At 40.5% G+C, this 22,573-nt stretch overlaps 1 long non-coding RNA gene across 1 annotated transcript in view; it reads left to right on the top strand.

Moving 5' to 3' along the window:
* The first annotated feature begins 1,994 nt into the window (after positions 1–1,994).
* Positions 1,995–22,573, top strand: part of LOC103248682 (uncharacterized) — a 335,098-nt gene continuing 314,519 nt past the window's right edge. The window contains exon 1 of the long non-coding RNA XR_012094856.1: positions 1,995–2,421. This is a non-coding gene — a long non-coding RNA (uncharacterized lncRNA). The remainder of the gene's footprint in view (positions 2,422–22,573) is intronic.

Genomic DNA, 22,573 nt, shown 5'->3' with positions numbered 1-22,573 from the left:
AGTCATGTCACAATTTCCAGCGCCCAAATGAGTGTCAGTGTAGGGGCTCAATGAATATTTGCTAATTGAATTAATGAATGTGATGGCACTGTAAAGACTATCTCAGCTTTGCAGAGTGGTTTTAACATTCAAGCTGGAAACAGCATGGTTCTACTCAAGCTCCTGTGTTTCCTGCACAGGCTTCTGTGTCTCCCCTTACCTCCAGGGGAGAGAGTCATCCTCACAGAAGGAGACAAAAGAAACTGCACCCGGGTAGCAGGGAGGCAAGCTGTCTACAGGGAAGGGTCCCTGTCCTCTGTGCCATGAGACCTGCCTGAGAAACAGCACACTCCAATGGCAGGGAGGTAAGCTGTCTACAGGGAAGGGTCCCTGTTCTCTGTGTTGGGGGACCTTGTCTCTAGGCAATCTCTTTGAGTCAAATGAATAAATGTCCTTCCTATTTTACACTTACCTTATGTGTGGTCATGAGGGTTACTTAGCCTTTCAAAGCCTGATTTCTCTTGGGCTTCGTCTAACTGCTGAAAACTTAGTTTGCTCTTGTAATATAAGTAAACACACTTGGGGCAGGGGACTACATTTTATTCTTCCCTTAGGCAAAGCATAAAAACAAACAAAACAACCACCATGCCTAAAGTCTCGAAGAAACTCATAGTTACCAGAAGGAAAATACGTCTGCAGAGATTTTATTTATTGAATAGTGGGCAAAGATGTATTTTATGCTACAAAGACCTTCCATAGGGAAAACATATCATGACAGCTCAGTAGTGGGCTGCGTAAAGTGTTACAGGCATGGAGAGGCAACGCATTTACGTATCAGGCTCATGGATGCATCCTTTATTAATCCAAAGAATCAATGCTAGCCAGGCAGGCTTTGTATTAGAAGCTGGGCACACCATATTTCTTGGAGACTTAGAAAATTTCTATTGCCTTTTGATGTTTTGTGACATCATTTTTTTCAAACCACAAATTGGGGTATGTGTTTGTGTGTGTACGTGTGTGTGTGTGTGTCTAGGGAAATAAGCATTACAGTTCAAATGAGTATTTAATAATATTTATAATTTGTAATTTGATACATACAAATGGCACCCTAGAAATGTCAAATGGACAACAAAAAAGATACTTTGTTATTAATTTTAAAATATAAAATGCCCTTCCTTTACTATGCTGTCTATATCAGGCCCTCACCTGCTAATTCTCCCCTTCCCCGCGCCCCCCACCCCCGGCCCGATTTTTTGGCAGACCAAGAATCTTGCCTTCTCAGACTGTCAGAAAAGTAATCTATTTTTAAATTTCCAGAATTTCAGGTCTCCTGTCATTAAGCATGACAGAGAGATTTAGGGAAAGATAAAGCATTGTTTGAAAAAGAAAGTCAGTTTTTAGTGTGACCTAAATATATACAAGTCCAATGTTTGGACAGCATAGGAGGTTAAAGCTGGATTTTGAACATATTTTCAGAGTGTGCTTTGGCATGCAGCGTTTTTGAGAGAGGTGTTATGTAAGTTATCAAAAAGCATACATTTGGGGTAGGACTTTTATTTTATCCAGAAGCTAAGAATCATCAAATGTTGTGTTTTAATATGCAGATAACCCTTATTCTGATTTCGGTTTGGAAGCTTGATCAGGAAAGGTCTTTACTGTGGTGTTTAGGACGTCATGTTCTTTAGAAAGAAAGCTCTCTGTTTTTCTTTTCTCCAGAGGAACTGCAGTTTAGGACAGGCATAAAGCTGGGAACATAACCAAGGGCAGAAAAAAAAATTCACCCCTATGTTCTATTTGTCAAACTGACCTGCAGGTCACAACCTGAAAGTTTATGGATCGGTGAGGCCTTGTCTCCGCATAAGCATGTTTTCTGGACTTTGGCTGAAGCTAAATTCCTGACTTCTGAAAGAGGGGTGGGTGTGGACTTCCAGCAGGAATAGCCAGTGGGAAGGAAGTAATATTCATTAAGAGTGTCTCATGCAAGCAGTGCGGGGCTAAGCATGCTCAGTGTAAATTCTCCTGGAGCCTGTCAAGCTATGTTTGAACTCGTTCCAGAATAGTGGATTTACTTTTTTTTCCCCACCAGGAAGAATACTCGAGTAGACTGTATTTTGCCTTGCTTTTCTTTTTTCTCTCTCTTTCTTTCTCTCTCTCTCTTTCTTTCTTTCTTTCTTTCTTTCTTTCTTTCTTTCTTTCTTTCTTTCTTTCTTTCTTTCTTTCTTTCTTTCTTTCTTTTCTTCCTTTCCTTTTCTCTCTTTCCTTCTTTCTTTTTCTTCTTTCTTCCCTTCCTTCCTTCTTTCTTTACAATTTTTTTCCTCCAGAAGAATGGAAACAATATTCTTTTCTCATCAGTTCAGTAATACAATGCCCTTCAGTGTCCATATGAGCATTTCAGTGGAGAAGAAAAGAAACTTTGCTACCTGGGAACTGAAGACTACTTAGGTCAGTAAATGCTAATAAAGTTCTTAAAGACTTTCGGAGCTAGGAGTTAACTTTTCTTAACTGTTAAGGTAATCTACAGCTAATGTAATTGCCTTTTCAACTGGTGGGTGTACACTGATTTTTTTTTTTCCACACAAAAACTATGTTTTTCATGTGTTGGAGTGATTTCCCAAACACAGGGAAAATATGTCTTTTGGTTAATTTGCATTTGAAAGAACCTCTTTTTGTATGAAAGGTTCTTTCTGTCTACCACAAATTATGTGTTTTTTAAACAAATATTGTGGTGAGCTGATGTAGCCGTAATGGTCTGAACGTGGATGTGTTCTGTATTATATTAATTCTTGGCTTGGGTAGGTTTGGTGAAAGTTATTGCTTTTGTTGCTGCCAGAGATGAAAGAGAGTTTGTTTTGTTGTGGATGTTGTTTTGGAACTTTTGGTGAGCTTTGAGGCTGCCTTGGGAGCCCCTTATAGAGAGGAGAGCCATCTCTTTCCATGTTTAATGTGCATTTTTCGAAATATTCAACTTTAACTCTAAGACGGGAGTATAGCTTTTTAAGAATCTGTGTAGGAATAGAGTTTTCTTAAAAATGTAGTCTTGGAGGGAAATGGTTTATAGAAAGGTTTGTAATGAAGAATTTAAATCAAGACCGCCATGGTGAATATAAGCAAAAGAATGCAAAAAAAAAAAAAAAAATACTGCATGCTATGTAAGCACTGATTCAGTTTAGGTTAATAATTTTAGTTTTTAATTTAAAAAAAGTATACCAGACCTTAAAGGGTTGTCTTACAATATCAACTGATAACACAGAGGACTTATTAGAGAGATGTTAGGATCTCAGAAAATATCAAGTAAGCAAAGGCGGCCCCTTTAAAACCATCTGAGGACTGAGGCTATGAAACCACATGGCTTCATGTAGGAGCAGTGCATCCTAGGCTAAAGCAGTTTAATTTTATTCAAGAATTTTAAGAGTAAAAGGGGATTTATTTCTTTTCAAAAAAGAACAGCCAGGCGAGGATTATTGATCAGTCAGGGATTAAATATTTGCTGGAATACAAAGCATCACATATTATCAATGTGTAAATCAGACTCACCAGCTATTCAGGGGATGTAAATGAAACGACCATAGTTTCAGCCAGAATCAAATGCAGCAGCACCCCTGCCCTGCTTTCTTCATCTTTATGTCCCAGAAAGGGATGATAGAGGTGGGGCAGGGTGTGAAATGAGACTTAGCCGATAGGCTGACCTTGCTCTTTTAACTTCTGTCCATCTGTTCTTACCGGGCAGCTGAAGCAGTGAGCAGAGTGGGGTGGGACCTCAGGGGGGACCAGGAAGCAGAGGCCAGACCCAGCCAAGGCTGTGATCTGTTCCCCACCCTGAGAGTTAGATATCAGGAGGAGCTAAGTGGATGCATCTAAATCCACTTCCTTCTGCTCCCAGAGCTTTGATTTAGTACCAAATGCTGCTCTTCTGCACCTGCCTCTGTTTTTCATAAGTAAAAGCTTCTCCCCATGTGTAGATGGTGGTTTATTCGATCCAGATCAATCCCTAAGGAGATAGCTGAAGTAATTTAGTCTTGTTTTGTTTTTTCTTTCTTCTCTGACATGTGGCATTGATGAGGTTTAACTGAAACAACAAACCTTTTCTGGGATGCGAGAGCACAGTTTTCCATGGGAGTGTGTGTGTGAACGTGTGTGTGTGTGCGTGTGTGCATGTGCAAGTCACTTGCAGTCTGGGCTCTGGGACGCTGCCTCTTGGAAGGCTTTGCAAGGCTGAGGGCATTTGTCTGGAGCCAGGGATCTTTTCATCACCTTGTCTCTGCGTTGGCAAAGAGGAGGTGCACATTCTGAGGCATGCTGTAATTCTTTACCCTGAGTCCTCGTTCCTAATACTGCGCTCTCCCCACAACACCCCAACTGTTTCCCCTTCATGACCTGTGTCTTGAAGCATAGCACCAAAACCTTTTGAGGCACAAAAGAAAACCAAAGGGCATGCAAAGAAGCAGAGAATGAACAAAGACAGGCCTCTTCATGTTCACATCTGGATAAAATTTAGATTGAGACAAGGGAAAATGAGTGGGAGAAAAAAATCTGACACCACATTAAAAAAATGCATATAATTGACTTTCTAGAGTTTTTCTCGTCTCAAGCTTTCTGAATGTTTTTGTCTCCTGCCCACACTCTACCCATAGTAGTCCGGAGAAGGCAGGTTGATCACATCCATGTTTTGTAGTGAAGTGCGGTGATTTGCCCAAAGCAGTGCCTAGGCAGGAGCAAGCATCCAGATACCTGGAGCTCCAGTCCAAGCCTCTACTTACACAAGAATAGAAATAATCTGGGTTCCATTTTTGTATCTTGAACTCAGTTTCCCCATTCATTTTAAGGTTTTGGACAAAGACGTTCTGTGCGGTAAGTTCTCAAACTGAATCCATTACTGTAATAATTTGAGAAGTATTTGAAGCTTTTCAGGAGACTTTGACATATTTCCTTTGATCTTATCTTCAACACTACCTATTAAAATAGATTGGGCCAGTGTTGCCATTTTCTTTTGACAAACGATGAAACTGAAAGATTGAATGACTTGCTGCCTAAGGTCAGGATAGAGGCCACATGGGAATTCAGATTGCCCAACTCGGGATTTGAAATTCTAGACCATCCTGAATCCCTGGGTTACTGAGGTAGAGAGGATATAAAAGAGGAGTTCCATGATTCATGAAGGTGGAAAGTGTGGCAGCATCAGGCGCTTTGGATATTGTCCCACTATGAAGGAGAAAACTCTGCCTGGAGAAGGTATGTTACTGCACCCACTGTCACACTAAGGAGTTGGACTTGAATTTAAATCCTATCCGTAGAATCTCAAAGTGTGTGTTCCATGGTATTTTACTAAATTTCTCTGTGTCTCTTTTTCGTCATGTATAGAATGGAGATCTCAAGGGGTTGCTATGAGGATTATATGAGACGATACATGTAAATTACTTAGCATGGTGCCTCACACAGCAGACTAAACCCTAAAATGTTTTGATTGGCATATGCTCTTATTTGTTGCTTGTGTTGTATCACCCAAAGTAAGCATGAACTATTCTTACTGTGAGTCCCAGTCAGCTCTTAGCTCAACCCACAGATCCTCAGGGCACTTGTGTTGGTAAATGAACACCACAAGATGAGTAGTGCTTAAGGCATATTTATTGAAAATACAAAAATGTGCTAAATGGCACAGAGAGTTAACTGAGGCAGAATGCTTATTCTTCTTGCTCTTAGTCTGCGGAGAGAACAGAGGGAGGCTATCCAGGCAGATGTGTCCGAGATAAGCGCACATTTGTTAAGTCAAATCTAGTTATCTTCGGTGACTTTCCAATGCGGCTAAGCAGGCTTCTCGGAAGTGAGGAATCTCTCTGAAGGGAAAGAAGTCAATTACAGGCTCGTAGGTTCAGTGGGAGTCAAAAAAGAAGTAAAGGCACATGTGCAGACAGGCTTTAGAACTGTCAAGATTTCAGGTTTTGCTGGGGTCCTTCTGACCAGTGCTGACCGGGCTCTTGAGGTGCATTAAGTGTCTGGGCCCCGACGTGCCTGGCATTACGTTAGAGAAATCCCTTTACACATAGCATTACGTTAGAGAAATCCCTTTAGAGAGATAAAAATCTCAAGGACCTGCTTCTGACCAAATCAGTGATCCTTAACTGACTGCTCTCTGTAGAGAACCGGGAACTGTAAGTGCACAGTCACAGGGCTGCAAGACCAGACAGAAGGAGGGGCTGCTCCCTCAGAGCATGTGCAGTCTAAATGAATAAATGGTACACAGAAGTGTATGGAGCACTCACATACAGACCAGTAAAACAAGTCTGTTGGTGCAGAAGTGTGAGGCAGACTTCAGGGACAGCAGCTGATGGTTAAATATTCTAAGTGTCTATTCTTAATTTTTTTTTTTTTTTTGAGAAGATGTCTTGCTCTGTCACCCAGGCTGGAATGCAGTAGTGTGATCTTGGTTCACTGCCACCTCTGCCTCCTGGGTTTGAGTGAGTCTCCTGCCTCAGCCTCCCAAGTAGCTGGGACCACAGGCATGCGCCACCATACCTGGCTAATTTTTGTAATTTTGGTAGAGGCAGGGTTTCGCCATGTTGGCCAGGCTGGTCTCAAACTCTTGACCTCAGGTGATCTGTTTGCCTCAGCCTCCAAAAATGCTGGGATTACAGGTGGGAGTCACCTCGCTTGGCCTAAAATTCTTAAATTCTTTACCACTCAGTTCAGAGTTCCTTTTCAGATGCCTCTTCATGGCCTTCACCCACTTGTGCCTACTGGGAATGAAAAGCTACTCGGGGGATATGGCAGGGAGATGGCAATGGGTTTTGGTTTATTGGTCTATTACACACCGGATGCTAGGTTTCATGCTTTATCAGTACTGTATTTAAAGTTCACAATACCCCTGGGAAGTTTAAAGAGGAGGAAACCTATCCCCATAGGGGAAGAATATATGGCCCCCAGGCAAAGAGGTGAATCACATGATTCACCAGCTGAGCATAGGATGTCATGTGTCACACAAGGCCTTCAAGAAACATGCTAGGTGGAAAGGACTGCTGTTGTCCTATAGACTACGTTCCTTTCATGGGCGATGCCTATGTCTTGCCTCATTTTGGGTCTATTAACATATATTGTCCAGAGTTGAGCAAGCCACGTCCCATGAAGTTAGTGCCTGGTGAAGTCTATGTACTGCCTGCCTTTAGGGAACCGTTCCTCTTCAACAGCAAGCTCAAACCACATTTCTTTTTTGTTTGTTTTTTCACAAATAGGTCCTTAAAAGTTTTGCAGTTTCAGAAGTAAAGAGCTTAGTAATCATTAGGTAGTATTGTATGATGAAAAACACATGGGATTTGCAGTGATATGACTGGATTTTGGGTCCTGACCCTGGAAAATTTGTTAACTTTGGGTAAATGATTTCACATCACTGTGCCTCAGTTTCCACATCTGAAATTGTCAATGGGAATTTTCTCAAGTGAGATGCTCAGATCTGCTATTCAACATTGTACCTATAGTCAACAATACTGTATTGTACACAAAAAATTTGTTAAGAGGGTAGACCTATGTTAAGTGTTCTCACATACAATAAAATAAAATTAATTAAGTAAAAAAAATTAAACGATTTTTAATTTTTAAAAATTTGGCCTGCTATATGAGAGCTGTTACTTTTATTCTCCAAGCTATCTCAGTGTTTTCTAGTAGGTTCTAGTGCTTTCACTTTTTCTGTTCTGAAAAGGCTTTCCTGTTCAGGCGCAGTGCCTCACACCTGTACTCCCAGAACCTTGGGAGGCAAAAGCAAGCGGATCACCTGAGGTCAGGAGTTCGAGACCAGCTTGGCCAACATGGCAAAACTCGTCTCTACTAAAAATACAAAAATTAGCCAGTTGTGATGGCATGCGCCTGTAATCCCAGCTACTTGGGTGGCTGAGGCAAGAGAAGTGGGAGGCAGAGGTTGCAGTGAGCTGAGATTACACCACTGCACTCCAGCCTGGATCACAGACTGAGACTCCATCTAAAAACAAAAACAAAACAAAACAAAAAGGCTTTCTCCTTCATTTACTGAGATTGAGGGTAGCATGAGTAACTGGGCTAGGCAAACGGCTTTATATCAGAGTACTGAAAACTCTTGAATTGCTCAACTGAAATTTACATTTCCTGAATTAATGAAAGATAGAAGACTTGGAAAAGACAGAGACATTAGACAGAAACTGTAGCCAGAGCAGAATCTGGTTGACCTTAAGAATTTCCTGTATGCAAGGAGAAATGAACAAGTCAAGCTACCAAACAAATGGTTGCTCCTCATATACAGCCGCCATTTTCCCAGAGAAGATACAAACCATGGAAAGATGTTAGAATGATTACTTTCAAAAAAACAGAAAATAACAAGTGCTGACAAGGATGTGGAGAAGTCAGAACCTTTATGCACTGTTGGTGGGAATATAAAATGGTGCAGCTGCTATAGAGAATAGTATGATGGCTCCTCAAAAATTAACAAATAAAATTACCATTTGACCTAGCACTTCCACTCCTGGGTATATCCCCAAGGAATTGAAAATGGGGTCTTGAAGGGATAGTTGCACACCCATATTCATAACAGCATTGTTCACAATAGCCACGAAGTGGAGACAACCCAAGTGCCCATCCAAGGAGGTATGGATAAACAAAACATGGTATATCCATTCAATGGAAAATTATTCAGTGTTAAAAAGGAAGGAATCCTGACATGTGCTACCACATGGATGAAACTTGAGGTCATTACGGTAAGTGAAATAAGACACGCCTAAAAAGACAAATATCATTTGATTCCACTTATAGGAGGTTCCTAGAATAGTAGAATTATAGCAACAGAAAGTAGAATGGTGGGCTCCAGGGGCTGTGAAAAGGGGTAAATGGAGAGTTATGATTAGCAGGTATAGGGTTGTGGCTGAGCAAGGTGAGAACATTCTGGAGATGGATAATGGTGATGGTAACACAACAATGTGAATGTACCTACTGTCACTGAGCATACACTTAAAAATAGTTAAGCTGGTAAACTTTATGCTATCTACATTTACCACAATTAAACATTTTAGGATTGAGATTATTATTATTATTATTTTTTTAATTTATTTATTATTATTAAACTTCAAGTTGTAGGGTACATGTGCACAACGTGCAGGTTTGCTACATATGTATACTTGTGCCATGTTGGTGTGCTGCACCCATCAACTCGTCATTTACATCAGGTATAACTCCCAATGCAATCCCTCCCCCCTCCCCCCTCCCCATGATAGGCCCCGGTGTGTGATGTTCCCCTTCCCGAGTCCAAGTGATCTCATTGTTCAGTTCCCACCTACAAGTGAGAACATGCGGTGTTTGGTTTTCTGTTCTTGTGATAGTTTGCTAAGAATGATGGTTTGAGATACCATCTCACACCAGTTAGAATGGCGATCATTAAAAAGTCAGGAAACAACAGGTGCTGGAGAGGATGTGGAGAAATAGGAACACTTTTACACTGTTGGTGGGATTGTAAACTAGTTCAACCATTATGGAAAACAGTATGGCGATTCCTCAAGGATCTAGAACTAGATGTACCATATGACCCAGCCATCCCATTACTGGGTATATACCCAAAGGATTATAAATTATGCTGCTATAAGGACACATGCACACGTATGTTTATTGCAGCACTATTCACAATAGCAAAGACTTGGAATCAACCCAAATGTCCATCAGTGACAGATTGGATTAAGAAAATGTGGCACATATACACCATGGAATACTATGCAGCCATAAAAAAGGATGAGTTTGTGTCCTTTGTAGGGACATGGATGCAGCTGGAAACCATCATTCTTAGGATTGAGATTATTTAAATGTTTATTTTCTAGATAATTTATAATGGCTTCTCACTGTAAGTATTTGTTTTATTACCAAAATTCAGGTGTGTGTGAGGAAGAAATCAGGCTCAAACTGAGGAGGAAAAGATGAGAAAAATGCAGTTTTCAGAAAAAAAAAACAAGAGCAAGAGAAGACAGGAGAAAAACAGGTTCTTGGTATACAGCAATGGAAATTTCAGGATTTCTAGATAGGAGGTGCTCAGGGCAGGATTGTATTTCATCCCTGCATTTGCATGGGATGCTGCTTTAACTTAGGTGGCTTTTTGGAGTGGCATTTGGCAGCTGATCGAGACTGTAGGGCACCGAAAGTCCTGCTGAACACCTGTTTTGCTAGACATTGCTTTTGCCATCAGAGAACAATTTTACGAGGGCCTGCCTTTGTGAAGGCTCTGTGTGGGAGAAGTTGTAGAACTCCAGAGACATGATGAAGCCACTTATAATCAAGCAGGGGAATGGAAGGGACAGCAACTAGCATTTATTGAGTGCCTATTTTGTACTAGGTGTTTATGTGTATTATTCATTTAATCCGCACGATTGCCTCTAAGGTAGACCGCCTATTGCCACTTTATAAATGCAACTTGCCCATTTTTGCTACCTAGTGGTGAAGCCAGGACTGGAACCCAGGTCTGTCAGAGCCTAAAGCCTAGGTGTTTCCAACACATCACCCGAAATGACTTTAGGAATTACACTTCTTCAGTTAACTATCCAGCCAATCCCTTTCTGGCTTTTGCTGTCAGCAGCCGTGGCTGAGGAGGTCTTCATCCAGATATATGTCTCACACACTCAGCTTAGTGTTCTCCAGGGGTTTCCTGGGGGCTCCAGCTTTAACATCCACGATCTGAACATAATTTTTCATTTTCACCAACACTGGCCCAGCAACGTTGAGCCTTCCTGAAGAAAAAAGCCCACGTATCTGCAGAGTGTCTTTTTCTGCGGTGCCGTCTTGGGTTCAGGTGTTAGAATAAATGAAGCCCAGAGTGCGGGCCCCTCCCCGGAAGGCTGTGCTCAGACTCCTTTGTTTGGTTTATGTATAGCCATCAATGCATCATTCCTTCTGCTTCGGCTGTTTGAGAATCCCATCTTCTCTATTGATTTCCCACAGAACGTTTACTGCTCTCCAAGGTGTGACCTGTACCTCTAGCTAATTTATTTCTGTCATGGCTGCAGGATTTAGGAATGAAGGGGAGGTGGGGAGAGGGGACTGGAGGGAGGGAGGAGAGAGCGCGACGACGTGTCCAAGATGTGGGAAATAAATTCGGCATTGAGCCCCCCGACCGGCATGCCTGCAACTCCGGAGGGCGGTTCTGTGCACACAGCACGGGGACTTTGTTTGAAAATCTGCTCAGTAAGATGGAAGCTGCAGCCACGGGGTTTCAGGAGGCCAGGAATTAGAGCAGGGCCCCATGGGGATGGAAAAGCAAGGAAAGAATGTGTTTGAAAATAACATCTTGACTGTTCAGGAGCCAGTCACCATATTGAGCAGTATGTGGTGGGTTTTTTCTCTTTTAATGAAATGATGGAAGCCATTCTAGGGGCAAGAAGGAGACTGGTGAAGTCATAGTCTCTTCTTCATTATGGGATTTTCAACAACAGGACATTCATGGGTCAGTCTCTGCGACTGCATTTGCTATGAGTGACATGTGAGATATTAAATCAAACCACCTGAACATAAACCTCCCTACCCTCTGTGCCTAGAACTTACCAAGTTAGCCCTTTCATGGTCTGGTTTGACTTGAATGTTCACTTAATTTTATCCTGTGAAAATGACTAAGAAAATCTGGCAATAAACTCACATGAGGAAGGACGTAGATTATTATCTTCACCTGAATAGTGACTTGCATTTGTTTAGTGGGTAGATAAATCATATTTGAATGACATTTTAAAGCTTTCAAGTTTTTAAAATATACATTATTTTATTTCATTTCCTTAACAGTGCCGAGAAGTAGGTGTATTATTTTCTGTACACAGTTGAAGGAATGCAGGCTCATTAGCCTGCTTGCTGCCTAGGTAAGGTCACATGACTAATAAATGACAAACGCAAGATTCAAGTCTAGGGCACCTAATTCCGGATTCAGGTTGCATTGCCAGACACCATGGTAGTGCAAGGGCCGTAATGTTTCACCAAGGTCACCCAGTGCTGAGCAGCAGAAGCTAGAGAGTGGGAGACGCGAGAGGTCGAAATTTCCCTAACTACTTAGACAATAATGAAACGAATCAGAGCTCAACCAAACACACAGACGCCTAAGTTTCCACATATCTGATTTATGTCCAAGGTCAGTCCACCTGAGGTCTGATAAGCTTTTAGAAAAAAGGGCAAAACATTCACTAGTGACCATTTTCTCCCTCCTTCCCACACACTGGCCCTCCACTCCACCCCAGCAAACACTCAGATATTATTCTATTTTTTAGAGAGATTTATTAAAATAAATCGTTGCTCCTCGTGTATTACCATCAATTATAATTTACCCCGTGCTGAGTGTTAGAATAGCAATTAGTTGTGAGGCCGGCTAATGGAATTTATGCCTATAAATCCCAGATACTGTAAGATCCTCTCCCATTTCCACAGCATGTATATGGAGCTTCGAAGATGTTAGTAAAAGGACAAAATGATAGTGATGGTGAGCTGGTGGGCCTTCCACAACTGGGTCCTCTTCTATCTGGACCCCTCTAACTGGGGAAGAGACCATTTCTTCTTAACTGATGGCCAAGCCGCCACTTCAGAGCCCTACAGCCCAATAAAGAGGCCCCAGATTTGAGTCATTCTATTTTTATTTTATTTTATTTTATTTTATTTTATTTATTTATGTATGTCACCCAGGCAGGAGTTCAGTGGTGTGATCTTGGCTCACCGCAACCTCTGCCTCCCGGGTTCTAACAATTCTCATGCCTCAGCCTCCTGAGTAGCAGGGATTACAGGTGTGCACTGCCACACCCAGCTACATTTTTGAATTTCTAGTAGAGATGGGGCTCTTACTATGTTGCCCAGACTGGTCTCAAACTCCTGACCTCAAGTGATCTGCTCGCCTCAGCCTCCCACAGTGCTGGGATTACAGGTGTGAACCATCACACCCAGCCTCATCCTATTTTTAGAAAAATAACATGACAGTGTCATAGAAAGGCTTCTTTCCTAAGTGCTTATAATTAAAGAAGAAGGGGTAACCTTAGAGACAAAATAAAATGCCCAGTGTTTAGGAATAAAATGTAACTGTGCATATCCCTGGGTTAACTCAAGCTATTTTGATTGGAAAAAATCTGAACTTTGGAAAAACCTTAAACTCCTCCTTTAGAGGTGGCAGGCTACATTCCTACTGTCTCAGAGGTAACCTTTAACTCAAGATTTACGATGTTGCGATGGGATGCGTGTGAGCTACAAAATTAGAAACGCTCAAGACAAGTCATATTCTCTTCCCCATCAACAGTGTGAGATGCTGTGTTTTGCTATTTCTCCTGCCTGGAGCAATTTTTATTTCTCAGCTCTTTTCCTTTTTGCAAACTAATTTAGGATAATTGTTCTTCCCTTGAAGTTGGCCTGAGGTGGCGTGGTGTTGCAGAGAGAATTCAAAACTTACAGGCTTAAGAAACTTTCATTTGAGTCCTGGATTCATGATTTATTAGCTGTGTGGCTACAGGATTTAACTGTCCTTGTCAACTTCTGCATCAAGAAAATGGGTATAACAATATGTATCCTAATGGTCTTGTTATGAGGACCTCAGGAGATAATGGATGTGAAAGTGTTACATAAACTCTAAAGCACTGTGCCTATGGGGAGAACTTACACTGTATCATCTGAGTTTTTGAAATGCATGTACAATTATTGTCATCTCAATTATCTCTGCTGTCATAATGGTCAACCTTCTGGATTGTCTCTATTTAACACTGGAATTTATGTCAAGCTATGACTTGGACCAACCAACCCACCACTAAACATCAAACAAACCTCATTCCAGCTCCATTCTGTCTCTCTCCTTACTTCTGAAATATTCTGCAGCTTGACTCTGAGAGTTTTCTCAACCCTCATATCCACTCCTGTCCCTCTTTGGAGGTTTGTCTGGGAACGTATTTAATTCAAGCCCCTCATCTGCAGGACTCCATCTCACTGTTCCTGGAATTCCTCAATTACTGGAGCAAAGTAGAGTGAGTGGGGCTGGGTAATGTGCAGTGAGTCCCTCAGAGTTTCAGATCTCTTCACTCTGAAAATGGAACACGTTTTGAGCTTGGACCCTGGGCAGTGGATGGAAAGGGAAGGGGTCCAATCCTAGTCTTGCCATTTACCAGCTGTGACACTGACTGGCTACTTCAGCTCACTACAACAAAGTCTTCTCATCTCCAAAAAAAAGATAATATATAATAGTACTCATTTCCTTGGGTTGTTGTCGTTAGAAAAGCTCTGTAGAATATAACAGACTTTACAAAGAGAGTCCTTATGTTGACTTAGTGCAATATTATAACAGCTTTCCATTTTTTTGAACAATGACTGGTGTCTTAGTGAAGACTCCTGAGAGTATGTTAATTGATGGCAGGGAGTTCAGTGAGTACTGAAAATCAAAAGTTACCACACATAAGTTATATATGGATAAGAAAGAGTTGACTAAATGGTGGTATACACATACAATGGAATATTATTCAGCCATGAAAAGGAATAAAGTACTGATACATGCTACGGCATGAATGAACCTCGAAAACATCAGACTAAGTGAAAGGAACCAGATACAAAACACTGCATGTTGTGTGATTCCACCTATATGAAATCTCCAGAATAGGTGAATCAATAGAAACAAAACAGATTAGTGGTTTCCAGGGGTTATGGAAGAGGAAAATGGGGAGCTTAATGGGTATGGAGTTTTCTTTGGGGATGATAAAAATGTTTTGGAACTAGTTAGAGGTGGTGGTTGCACAATATTGTAAATTTACTAAATCCTACCAAATTATTTCCTTAAAAATAGCTAATTTTATGTGATGTGCATTTCACCTCAATTAAAAAAATACTATCAAAACAAAACACTGGGCCAGGCGCAGTGGCTCCTACTTGTAATCTCAGCACTTTGGAAGGCCAAGATGAGAGGATTGCTTGAGCACAGGATCTTGAGACCAGCTTGGGCAACATGGGGAGACCCCGTCTCTACAAAAATATAAAGAAGAAATTAGCCAGGCCTGGAGGTGCACAACTGTAGTCCTAGTTGCTTAGGAGACTGAGGTGGGAGGACTGCTTGAGCTTGGAAGATCAAGGCTGCAGGGAGCTATGATCGTGCCATTGTGCTCCAGCCTGTGACAGAATGAGACCCTGTCTCAAAAAATACAAAATAAAATAAACGTAAATTTACCAAAAAAAACAAAAAACAAAAAAAAACACTGAAGAAGTTGACTGTATAGGAAGCCTTCCTGGCTCTTTATATCTTCTTGGTCATTTGTGAGTTTAGTGAACAAAGTCTCCCATATTTCTTTATGTTTTTTTCCTACCTTCCATAGCCCCATCTTAACACCTTGATATTATATACCTCCAAGAGTACTCAAGTTCTGTTTGAGTCATTTCTTTTATTTTCTTTCTTTCATTCATTTATCCTCTTGTTCACTGACTGAGTGCTAAGGTGAGTGATAACATGTGATCCAGGACAGAGGACAGGGAGCCAGCCCTGCTGTGTAACTTCAGTGGTACCTTACCCTTCTGGTTTTAGAGGGATATTAACTAGATTATTTCTTGGGATTCTTTCAGTTATAAAATTCTCAACTAAACAATAAATGAGGAACGCATTATTAGGTTTCCTTTAAATATTCTGCCAGCTAATTTCTCAGATTCTTTTACTTTGAATTCATTTATCAAACCTAGCTAGACAGACAGAAAAAATAAATTACACTTTGAATTAGCCTCCTCTTTTTTTTTTATTGGACCTCAGTAATGAGGAGAAAATTCATCTCCCTGCCTGTGGTGAAACTTCTTTGACCACAGGAAACCTTTCTTCATGTTTTTCAAGATGAAAAAATATCCAAAGCATGAGACGGATATACTTGTAGTTTGCAAAGCACCAAAAAAGATTTTATCTTTAATTATAATACGTTAAAGAAAATAGACACTGCAATAACTTAATAGTCCATTAAAACACTATATTCAAGGATCATTTAGCATTTCCATGATAAATTACTATTTTTAGAAGCTTATGTAACCAAACAAAGAATGTGTTCTTGGCTATGACCATGAAGACAAGTTATTATCGTGGGAGGGACAAAGGAATCTGAGTGGCTCATGAGAGACGGAGCCAATTGCCGAGGACATTTTATAGAGCGCCCTTTCTCTTTAGTCTCCATTTTCTGCAATCAGGATAATGCAGTTCATTTTAGAGCCATTTTCATTTTTGAAGTGCCCTTTCATCATTAGCTAATAAATACTCATCAATGAATTTCCTTCCCTGTCTTGGAAGTTGGAGGAAAAAGAAAGGTAATTACTTTCTATTTCGTAAGTATCATCCCCCTTTGGGCTTCCCCTCTTGTGCTTCTAATGGAAACATATGAAATAAATTATACTTGTCCATTTGAAAGGACCAAAGACTGTCATCCTTTCTATAAAGAACACCTGGAAATTTGCATCAGATATTAGTGACCTTCAGTAACTATCTATCCATAGTAGCAGAAGGAGTGTCTGTCTCTCATTACCAAGCTCTGTACTGTTTAGTGTCTCCTGAGGACAGTTAATGGGAGGAGTGACCTGATGGGTCTTCATCAGGGAGCTGGATATGAAGGAGTTGAGGTGGGAGAAGGTAGTGTCTCAGTATATGTCTCCAGTAGAGGAGTGCATACGCTATTTTCTAGGATCAAAAATTACGGTTTTGGAATTTTCTGTTCTTTTGTATTTTCCTTGTTTCTTCCTCCTGTTAGTTCCATTTAAATTTGGCTACAAGTTTTATGGTTTCTGCTGTGTGAATTTCACTACATATCCTTAAAGCCGATCCCAGACTGTCTTACCTGCACTTAGATTTTGAGGAAAGCAGTGTGAATCATAGCATAAGCCATGTTTTACTGGGTTTCTGCTGCCATGTCATCTCTAGTAGTATTACCGAATAGAAATAAACTGCAGGCCACATATATAATTTAAAATTTTATGGTAACTACATCAAAAAAGTAAAAATAAATAGTAAAATTAATTTTAATAATATATTTTATTTAAGCCATTATATCTAAAGTACTTCATAAAATTCATTAATTTATGTTAATGGTACATTTTACATGTTTTTACTAAGTCTATGCATTTTCAAGTGTATTTTATACTTCCCATACATCTCCATTTGGACTAGCACATTTCAAGTGTTCAATAGCCATATTTTGTATGACTAATGGCTAGTGTCTTGGGAAGTGCAGGTGTATAGTTGTCTATAGACAATTTTTTTTTTGTTGTACTTTAAGTTCTAGGGCACATGTGCACAGCGTGGAGGTTTGATACATAGGTATACATGTGCCATGCTGGTTTGCTGCACCCATCAACTCATCATTTACATTAGGTATTTCTCCTAATGCTATCTCTCCCCCAGCCCCCCACCTCCTGGCACGCCCTGGTGTGTGATGTTCCCCGCCCTGTGTCCAGGTGATCTCATTATCAGTTCCCACCGATGAGTGAGAACATGTGGTGTTTCATTTTCTGTCCTTATGATAGTTTGCTGAGAATGATGGTTTCCAGCTTCATCCATGTCCCTGCAAAGGACATGAACTCATCCTTTTTTATGGCTGCATAATATTCCATGGTGTATATGTACCACATTTCCTTAATCCAGTCTATCATTGATGGACATTTGGGTGGGTTCCAAGTCTTTGCTATTGTGAATAGTGCTGCAATGAATATACGTGTGCATGTGTCTTGATAGTAGCATGATTTATAATCCTTTGCGTATATACCCAGTAATGGGATTGCTGGGTCAAATGGTAATTCTAGTTCTAGATCCTTGAGGAATCGCCACATGGTCTTCCACAAAGGTTGAACTAATTTACACTCCCACCAACAGTGTAGAAGCAATCCTATTTCTCCACATCCTCTCCAGCATATGTTGTTTCCTGACTTTTTAATGATCGTCATTCTAACTGGTGTGAGATGGTATCTCATTGTGGTTTTGATTTGCATTTCTCTGATGGCTAGTGATGATGAGCATTTTTTCATGTGTCTGTTGGCTGCATAGATGTCTTCTTTCAAGAATTGTCTCTTCATATCCTTTGCTCACTTTTTGATTGGGTTGTTTGTTTTTTTTCTTGTAAATTTGTTTGAGTTCTTTGTAGATTCTGGATATTAGCCCTTTGTCAGACGGGTAGATTGCAAAAATTTTCTCCCATTCTGTAGGTTGCCTGTTGACTCTGATGGTAGTTTGTTTTGCCATACAGAAGCTCTTTAGTTTAATTAGATTCCATTTGTCTTTTTTGGCTTTTGTTGCCATTGGTTTTGGTGTTTCAGTCATGAAGTCCTTGCCCATGCCTATGTCCAGAATGGTATTGCCTAGGTTTTCTTCTAGGGTTTTTAATGTTTTAGGTCTAATATTTAAGTCTTTAATCCATCTTGAATTAATTTTTTAAAAGGTGTAAGGAAGGGATCCAGTTTTAGCTTTCTACATATGGCTAGCCAGTTTTCCCAGCACCATTTATTAAATAGGGAATCCTTCCCCCATTTCTTGTTTCTGTCAGGTTTGTCAAAGATCAGATGGTTGTAGATGTGTGCTGTTATTTCTGAAGACTCTGTTCTGTTCCACTGGTCTATATATCTGTTTTGGTACCAGTACCATGCTGTTTTGGTTACTGTAGCCTTGTAGTACAGTTTGAAGTCAGATAGCATGATGCCTCCAGCTTTGTTGTTTTTGCTTACTATTGTCTTGGCAATGTGGGCTCTTTTTTGGTTCCATATGAACTTTAAACTAGTTTTTTCAATTCTGTGAAGAAAGTCATTGGTAGCTTGAGGGGGATGGCATTGAATCTATAAATTATTTTGGGCAGTATGGCCATTTTCACTTTATTGATTCTTCCTATCCATGAGCATGGCATATTCTTCCATTTGTTTGTGTCCTCTCTTATTTCCTTGAGCAGTGGTTTGTAGTTCTCCTTGAAGAGGTCCTTCACATCCCTTGTAAGTTGGATTCTTAGGTATTTTATTCTCTTTGTAGCAATTGTGAATAGGAGTTTACTCATGATTTGGCTTTCTGTTTGGTAAATAGAAAATGTTGTAATGAGTATTCTTAAATTAAAAGTATTTCTGAATTGTTTATCACAAAGTCACCATCTGATATAAATTACCATTCATTTTCTCTTCAAGTCTTTCTTTTTATCAAGAAAATTGTCCCCTACTTTTTTAGGAATGGGGGAATGTTAGAGGATTCTAATGTTTACCAGCAGGGAAGGGGTTAATATATGTTTTGTAAAACTTACCATTCACTTTGGTGGTTACCAGTTAGTAATAAAATTAACCATAGCATGAGTGAATTTTAACTTTCATTTTGCTCCATGCTTTGCTATACCTTGAGCTCATAGTTACCTAAGAACCAAGAAATGACAAGACTGTTGATCTCAGGTAGTGGTTGGAATTTGACCATGTTGATTTGAACCCGATACTAGTAGTCATTGCACTTTACGTGGCTTCCACACATTCCTAATTTTTGCTGCCATCATCTTTCATATTAATGTTTTGTGCTTATTTTTACGTGGTTGTGCTCTCATGAAGAAAAAGGATGCCTTTTATACTTGCGGTTTCTCAGCTCAGCCAAAGGAGGTCTGATGAGCAGGGGCTATGACTAAAAGGGCAGTCAAGTGGCACGAATACCTGCCAAGGTTTGGCATCGTGTTCTTGGACTAAAGACCTAATTCTGCCTGGGAACAATATCGCAAATATCTATCTGGGACTTCAGTTATTGGCAGTTACATACCTCTATAGGAGAATGATAATTACTGTTGATAATTATTTATCTTTGAACACCAACCATGAGCAAAGCACTGTGGTAGGTGCTGTGAGAGTTCCAAAAAGAAATGCCATCCTCCTGCCTCCCAAGAAGCTTAGTTTGATGGTAAAGATAAACACAAGACATAGAGTCCTAGCGAAGACACTAAAGTGCTAACGAAAAGGTATCAGCAGGTACTCAGATGACCCCATGGTACTGTAAGATGCAGTGAACAAATCCTACCAGGGACTGCTACATGCCAGATTTAGCAGGTAGTAAAGGCAATTATAATGAAGGCATAGTTTATCTTCCTGAGGATCTCGTAACTTACTGTGAGAGGTGGGTAAAAAACAAAACAAAACAAAAAAAACCACAACCAACTGATTACAATGCCACGTGAGATATGATAGAATGGAGACATAGACAAAACTCCAGAAACACAGAGGAAGGCGACACGCCATCCTCCAGTCCAAGTTCAAAACACATCTTCAGAGGCAAAGACAATGGGGCTAGTTTTAAAAATAGGATTCACTTGCAGAAAAATGGGAGGAAGGCAGTTTGGAGAGAAATAGGAGTAGGAGTAAAGGCAAGGTGGTTCTGGAGCTGGCGAACCCTGAGGAAAACCATCCCTCTGTAAATTGCATTCTTCCAGGATCATCTGCTACTGTCTTAGGATATTTGATTTAAATTATCTGGCCATGTTGTTTTTTCTTCAGTTTGTGGACGTTCATGATGAAGAATGGATCGTTAAAATCTTCACTATTTTTTTTTTTAAAGTGCCACATCAATGACAATTTTAGTTTAGTCATTATTATAGAGAGGGCCAGCTTGTGGTGGTGAGAAAGTTATGAATTGACAGAGGAAAGAAGGTAGAGCTGAGAGCATCTCCCTGGCCTGGGATGCTTAAAATCCTTTTTGAAATAGAATTTTTCAACAGAAATGAAGAAAGAATCGGATTCGTTTTAGCTGTGATGGAGGTGGTATTGGGAGCACATGTGTGTGCATTGTGGGGCTCAGAAAGTTGTACAGGAGATGAGTTTAGGAAGAGACAAAGTGGCTCGAGATTCCCTTGAACAAGTAATAGGAACCTCTGACTTCTGACTGTGATATAGTCATGAAAGTTTCTCATGAATGGGCAGACATGAGAAATTGCTGTAGAAGGAAGAGCGTGGCTGCCTCCAGGTCAGTCCAAGGACGGTGCAGCAGGGTCCTGCTTTTGGCCGTTCTTTACTGTGTCAGAATGCATCAGACAACTGAGAGTGCTACTGCTTTTATAGCCCAGTTGGAAAGGTGCCTAGTGATTCCTAGTAATTAGAGACAGGGGATTCTGAGGTCTGTCCTCTATCCCTAACACCCTCTCCATTAGTGACATGCTGTCTGATATTCCATCCCTTGGTGAGGAGAAACTGTGTTGGGCCTCCACAAATATGCCAAGCCTGATAACATTTGCAAAATAGTTAATATCTCCAAGGAAGCTGCATTTTAAAGAAAGCACGCATACAAAAATACCCCTCCAATTTCTCCCTGAGTTTTTTGCTTTAGATATCTTTTTCCTCCTAATTTAGAAAGAGTTCCTGAAGGCAGTGAGTTCACGAGGAAAAAAGAAGAAAGTGTTGTGTTCAGGAATGTGTGTTTTGAAGACAGCATGCTCTGAACACCGACCGGGGACAAGAAAATGTGGCAAGAAGATTATGGGGGAAGGCTGTGGACTGAGACTTAAAGAGAGCCAATTGCATCCCAGGCTCTTCACTTAGTATCTATTTCAAATGGAGCAAGTCATTAAACTTGCTTGAGATCAGTTTTGTTATCTGTAAAGTGGGCATCATAATGCCTTTTAATATGATTTTAACAAAGGTAAAATAATAGATGATACTTTTGAAACTCTCCAAGTTTTGCAGCGCCCCCTTATAGATAGATAGGAAAGGAGTATGATTATTGCTGCCATTAGGAAGAGAAAATCTGTCTGAATTCTTTGGAATAACAAATAGTTATGAGAGTGCTGTGTGGATTGGACAACAGTCAGCCAAGGTCTTTGGAACCTAGAATGGAGAATGGTTTGACCATTTGTTTGTTTTATTTCCCGAATAAAGAATGATTGGAATGCTGAAGAATTATTTTAAAATAATGTAACTTAATATCTATCAGTAGAAAGAATAATACTAACCATTGAGTTACAATAATACAAGACATTGAGTTAGGCCAAGGGCAGTGGCAATGTTAATGAGAAGAGTTTTGCTTCTCATTAGAAGCAAAATGGTGTTGTAAGGCTGGGTGCAGGGGCTCACGCCTGTGATCCCAGCACTTTGGGAGGCCGAGGTGGGTGGATCACTTGAGGTTAGGCGTTCGAGACCAGCCTGGCCAACATGGTGAAACCCCGTATCTACCAAAAAATAAAAAAATTAGCTGGGCGTGGTGGCACGTGCCTGTAATCCCAGCTACTTGGGAGGCTGAGACATGAGAATCACTTGAACCTGGGAGGTGGAGGTTGCAGTGAGCTGAGATCTCACCACTGCACTCCAGCCTGGGAAGACAGAGTGAGACTCTGTCTCAAAAAAAAAAAAAAAAAAAAAAAAAGGTGTTGTAATAATGGAAAATTGGCTTTTTGAATATATTATGAATTGGATAGATTACTGGCTCTTTTCTAAAGTAGAGAGGGCAGTGAACTTGTGGCTACACAGCATATTGACTGTTTGCATAGAAATCATGACTCAATTGCTAGTGAGAGAAAGGGGGAGATTAGGCTATTTGACCCTCACACAAGTGGGAGTTGGAAAATGTCAGGAGTGTGTGACAGGAAGATAGATTCCAGAACCAGAGGAAGGTGAAAAAGAAGAAATGCAATAATCAGATCTCCTGTGGTGTCTTAAAACTGAA

This window comes from Chlorocebus sabaeus, chromosome 1 (assembly GCF_047675955.1).
Source record: "Chlorocebus sabaeus isolate Y175 chromosome 1, mChlSab1.0.hap1, whole genome shotgun sequence".
In the NCBI taxonomy this organism is placed as follows: Eukaryota; Metazoa; Chordata; class Mammalia; order Primates; family Cercopithecidae; genus Chlorocebus; species Chlorocebus sabaeus.
Note: the sequence above shows the minus strand (reverse complement) of the source record. Positions and strands in the feature narration are given on the sequence as shown.